Genomic DNA, 6,232 nt, shown 5'->3' on the forward strand with positions numbered 1-6,232 from the left:
CCCAAGCCGAAGGCAGCGGCCCAACCCACTGAGCCACCCAGGTGCCCCCAAACCTGTATTTTAGAATTTAGATGAAGTAGACCAGTTGCTTGAAGATCACAAACTACCAAAAGTCACTAAAGACAAAAGAGTTACTCTAAATGCTCCTGTAACTAATAAGTAGTAATAATTCATAATTTAAAATCTCCTCAAAAAGAAATCTCCAGTCTCAGATGGTTTTACTGAATAATTATACCAAATATTTAAATAGAAATAATACCAATTCTACCCAGCCTCTTCCAGAAAATAGAATAGGAGGCAAAACAATACAAAAAAAGAACTTCAGAATAATATCTGCCATGAGCTTAGACACAAAAACTATCAATAAAATACTAGCAAACAAAATCTAACAGTTTATCAGAAGAAGCTTACGCCACAACCCTGCGGGATTTATTCCATGTACAAAAAGCTGTTTCAACATTTAAAAATCATTCAACGCAACCAACCATATCAAGAGTCTAAAGAAGAAAAATCCTTTGACCGTATCAATTGACAATGAAAAGTATTTGTCAAAATCCAAACTCCATTCAGAATAAAATCTCTCAGTAAACTAGGAATAGAGGGAACTTCCTTAGATCATAAAGTACATATACAGAAACCTACAGCTAATATTATACTCAACAATGATAGAGCATCATACTTAACTGTAGAAACTGAGTGCTTTGCCCAGGGAAGCACAGTGCGCCCATGTGGCCCCAAGAGAGGATCATCAAACCAGTCCACTCACCTCCCTCTGGCCCAGCCTCTGGGCAGTGTAGCAGCCCGAGAGAAACATTTGTCCTTTTGCAGCGGGGGTCCAAGGCTCTGGGGTCCCAGAGCCCTCCGTCTGCTTGTCAGGCAGGATGAGTGGCAGGAGATTAGCCTAGGGCTAATGCAAAATCTCTTGATCCGCCCCACACTTGTTCCCCTTCCCACTCGGCATCCTTTCTTCCACAGCGTTTCTCTTTTGAACCTCCTCCAGTTCTGTACCTGGTCGTCTCAACACCTTGATATTTCTCTCTACAGTGAAAATGAATGAACAAAGAGGGTGTTTGTTAGAAGAGTAGTTAGCATTTCTGTCAAGGTTTATACTAAACGTTCCACTGCTGTCCAGGCTTTCTTAACAGATTGCATTTAAAGCGATGCCATGGAGACTTCTCAGTGAGAAGGGGGAAGGAATGCGTCTCTCCTGATTCTTTAGCGACTCTGTGATGAACCCTTTCAACATTCTTGAGTGTTCTCTATTAAGAGAATCTTAAACTGGTGGATTCCTCACTTGGTTTTCAGCTGTGGTCCATTCAGAGCATTTGATACATCTTTTACTTTTTATATCTGGGAGAGGGGAGAGCATCACCACTCCCTCCTACACACATTTTCAGGCTTATGAGCCACAACTGATGTGTCCGTTTGAAAAAGGAAAATGCTATATTGTGCCTTTTTTTCTCACTTGCATTACATCCTCCTGAGACTGTGGCTGCCCTGTAGCCTGTGGTGTGCTTGAACTTGATTGCCATGAGTAATCAAGCTAGTGAGTAAAAACAAGGAAAGTGATATCAAACAAGTACATACAGGGACATTAGAACAATGGCTTCAGAGCCTGAGGACTTGGGGGACCACTCTAACTCTGCACAGACACCCTCTTGGACCTTGGCCAAGTTAGATCAACTGGATGTATCTTCGCTTCTTCTTGACTAATTAAATTAAATTAAACTCTTCTTATCATTCTTTATCTCACTAGTATGTTATAAAAATAAACTTACATAATTGAAGTGAAAATTTCATGGTTTTGTTAGGCAAGGGAAAGGAATGGTGTGTGAAAGGAGCTGTCTGAATGGAGAATTCAGTAGAAGAAAGCCATTTGATTTTCAGTTCACAAGCCATTCATTTAATTAAATTCAATATGCAATAACTATTAAGCAAAAACTCCATATATGCAGCATTTGGGGTCGTGTGCTATGTGATTTTCATAGGAGTTATAAACCAAAGGTGCCATACTAATACCTGGGTACTCTGACCTTCACTTATGCCTCTGCCAGTTCACAGCCCTGAGTCTGGCCCATTTTCATTCTCTTTCAAAGGCTGCAGAGCATTCTAGACACAGGCACAAAATGGTGTGGAAGTTGGGGCCCCCCACTTGAGCCTAAGTTGTGGGTTGAGATTCAGACTTGTCTGATTAATCCAGTGACTGAGGAACCTCCTGAGAGAGCACATGTCCTCAAGGAAGAAGAAGCCAAACACAATAAGCTTGAGCCAAAAACAAAGACTAGGTCATCAGAAGGGAGAGATCCTCTGAGCCCAGTACTATATCCTGGCCCTTGTCTGAGTCCAGAGGGCCTTGGGGTGGGATGCGGTGAAGAGAAAGAAGTGGGAGGGGGGCTATAAGTAAAAGCTGAAGTATCTGTTTCAAGCTTTTAAATCCCAAACTTTATATTTATCACACATTTTTTACTTTGTTTGAAGGAGCGAGGCATCAACACAGCTGCAAACAATAGAATACCTGACTAGAAGTGACTTTTTTCAAACGAAGAAATGTATTATCTCACAAAATAAGTTTGTGGGAAGATGATTCCAAGTTGGTTAGTTGAGTAGTTCAAGTACACAATCAAAGATCCAAGTGGACTTCTTCTTTCTACTCTGCCACCCTCAGAATAATGGTAATACCTCCTGTCAGTGCTACACCATGGCTTCAGCATTCCTGGGCATCAGATGCAAAGGGAGACATCCAGCAAGGAAAGGTGATGCCTCCCAGATCTGTGATTCATTCCGTACGCCCTCTCTATCAACAAAGGACAGACAGAACTTTCAGGAGTCCTCTAGCAGAATTCCCCTTGGGTCCTGTTAGGCAAAATTGTGTCATACACGCATCCGAAACTAATTCCTTGTCAATGGAACAAGACTAATCATAATCAGTTCCTCATACCAAGGAGGAAAATCACCTTCCCAAAACATGCGATAGAGAAGGCTCCAAAAACATCAAACTTCTCCGGGGATAAGGAAAGGTAACTGTGGCTTAAGCCTCAAGTTCGTTCACCTTCCCTCTCCTCCACTTCAAAGGTTTATACATACTCCCTTCTACTGTAAAATGTTTGCGGATCTAACTCTCTTCATCACCTGCATATTTTTCTGTCTTCACCCAGATTCTGTACTATCTCAATCTGAGAGGTAGCACCCCTCTGTTTCAAGACCTGACCCTCTGTGTACCTGATAGCTCCTCAACCTTGCTCTTGTCCTAGCCCCTCACAGTGATTCCTGAACCACACCTACAGGTTGCTCCACCTGGCGCTCCATAACTGAAAATCAGAGAAGATCTGAAGACCTTTTTTTGGTACCGGATGAATACAGATTTAAATATTCAAGAGCATAGGGATGCCTGGGTGGCTCAGACTGTTGAGCCGCTGCCTTCGGCTAGGGTCATGATTCCAGGGTCCTGGGATTGAGTCCCACATCCAGCTCCTTGCTCGGCCGGGAGCCTGCTTCTCTCTCCGCCTCTGCCTGCTTATGCGCTCTCTCTCTCTCTCTGTGATAAATAATTTTAAAAAATAATAATAAAAATAATAAATATTCAAGAACACATTCAAACCTTATGAGGTGGGCCAGGAATGAGGGTAGAGAGGCGAGGACCAAGAACATGCTTTATTGTTTCCTACTAAGATTCTATACCCAAGGATTCTCTGTCCCACTCTAGTATGTAGGAGTGTCATGTGGTGTCCACAGCCACTTGACTGGGGTCTGTTTTAGGGCTCCCTCCTTTCCCCACAACCACAATCCATTGGAAATTGAGTTTCACTCTAATTTTCTGTGTCCCATCCTGGAGATCCAAAAATGACGGAGAATGACTGGGCTTGAACTTGAAACTTGTTTCATATTCTTACACTCCATTGATGTGTTTATTCATTCAACAAATGTTAACTCAGTTTCAAAAACTATGTGCTGGGGAGACACTGGTAAATGAATCAGCGTTCCCAACCTTCATGGAGCTTACATTCTGGTGGAGGAAATTGTTTCTCTCACAGGACTTGGCTTGAAATTCATGGCTCTCTGGCAGGGACCAGAATGGAAACAAAACCTAACACCAATGCTGAGTTATTAACCCAATATAGTATAACTCATATTTTAATCCTTCACAAACAACTACTATTGTTAGTCTAAAGTATTTTGATCTTTGTACAACTCATAACATATCGCATTTTTCACTGAGGGCGTTGTTTCAGTCAATTACAGTTTCTAACAAGATAAACACTGTAGGGCAATGTACTTGTGGTACAATATGCTTTATTAACAACATACTTTGTCATCTGAGTAGGTTAGGCCAAGGAAAGATGATTACAGCAAAAAAAGGACCTTGTTATCTGATCCAAGTTTATGTGCCATCAAAGTTGTTACCCTCTCTCTGCTCCTGGTCAGGAATTGATCTGATTATGTAACAGAACAGTTTGTAGATGATTTTTTAGAAGATAAAGTATTTACTGTTACCTACCCCCTTTTGACTACCCTTACCAGAGAACATATGGTAAAATAGAATTTTATTTTCTATTTTAATGTTGCAAAATTCACCCAAGCTTGTCATTCCCATTTTTGCTCAGAAAAAAAAAAAAAAGTGTTTCACAAAAAGTGCTACACTATATGGAGATACAATACTGCTGCTTTATATTTTCTACTGACAGTAGTTTTGCTTCAGATAGTATCATGGAGCCCAGTTTTGAATTTATTCTGACAGTGTCCAAAGTGGAACTAAACCAGTTCAGAAATATGAGCCGAGGAGATGGAAATGAAACGAGAACATTTAAATGAAATATGAACCCCAGGCAATCTGAATGAATTCTCCAACACCTTGGTTCAGGAAAGAAACTGTAAGGGTCTTACTTCCCTCATAATGAAGTGTATGACCCCAAGCAAATCACTTAATTTATCTCTTTTTCCTGATGTCCCTGCTTTTACAATGAGGTTAATAGGACCAACAGTGCAACTGCACTTACAGGAGAAAAGAGAATTAATTACACCATTTCTGAAAGGTACTTGATAATTATCAATCAATTATCAAGAGGAATTTACTGAGCCTTGGGTGTACTCACCATTATATACCCAAAGCTTAGTACATACCTTATGTATAAATACTCAAGAAATCTTTGTTGCATGGATGAATAAGAAAACGAATGAATGAGCCATTTACTGAGTGCCACGTCCTGTTCTATAGAAGATCTAAGATGCATCCCTGCCTTCAAGGAACCAATAAATCTAATCAAACAAAACATGTATACATAAGTTATTTAGCAATTTAGGGTAGTAAGTACTAAATGAATGTTATAGTTCATCATCTTCAAACCAGAATTTCCAGATTCTCTGTTTCATTATGAATTCTTCCGTAAAATTTATCTGCTTGAGGATGCACCTATGATTTTATTGCATAGAAGTACTTGAGGATGGTTAATTAAAGACTTCCAAATATAGAAATATAGGTCATTAGTATAAAATTCTGTAGACAAGCATAATGAAAATATAAGGTAAACAGGAAAAAAGAAAGATATAAAACATTTCCATCACTACCAAAGTTTCCTCATGCCTCAGTCTTGTGCATTTCTCCCTTCATCCCCAGCTCCAAGCAACCACCAATTTTGCACATGGTCACTATAGGTTAATTTGCATTTCTAGGATTTTAGAAAAACGCTATCACACACTATGTACTCTCTTTTCTGGCTTCTTTAACTCAGAGGGGTGATTTTAAGATGCATCTATATTTTTCCATGTACTTATTATTTATTCCTTTTTATTGATGTATTCGATCGTATGGATATGACCCAATTTCCATTGTATACCGCAATTTGTTTATCCATTCATTTGTTTATAGACATTTGGGTTGTTCCTAGCTTGGGCTATTATGAATAAAACTTCCATGAACATTTGTGTACAAATCTTAATAGACACATACGTTTTCATTTCTCATCGTGAATACCTAGAAGTGGAATGCCCGATTCATGTGGTAGGTATATGTTTGTTTGTTTTTTAAATTTATGATAGGTTTATTTTAAACTTTTTTATTTGAGTATAGTTTGCATACAACATTACATTACTTTCAGGTGTACAACATAGTGACTTGACATATTTATACATTATGCTGTGCTCACCACAGGTGTAGCTACCATCTGTTACCGCACAATGTCATTACAATATCAGTGACTGTATTCCTTTTGCTGTGCCTTTTAGGCCTCTGACTTAT

This window comes from Mustela nivalis (genome assembly GCF_964662115.1).
Source record: "Mustela nivalis genome assembly, chromosome: X".
In the NCBI taxonomy this organism is placed as follows: Eukaryota; Metazoa; Chordata; class Mammalia; order Carnivora; family Mustelidae; genus Mustela; species Mustela nivalis.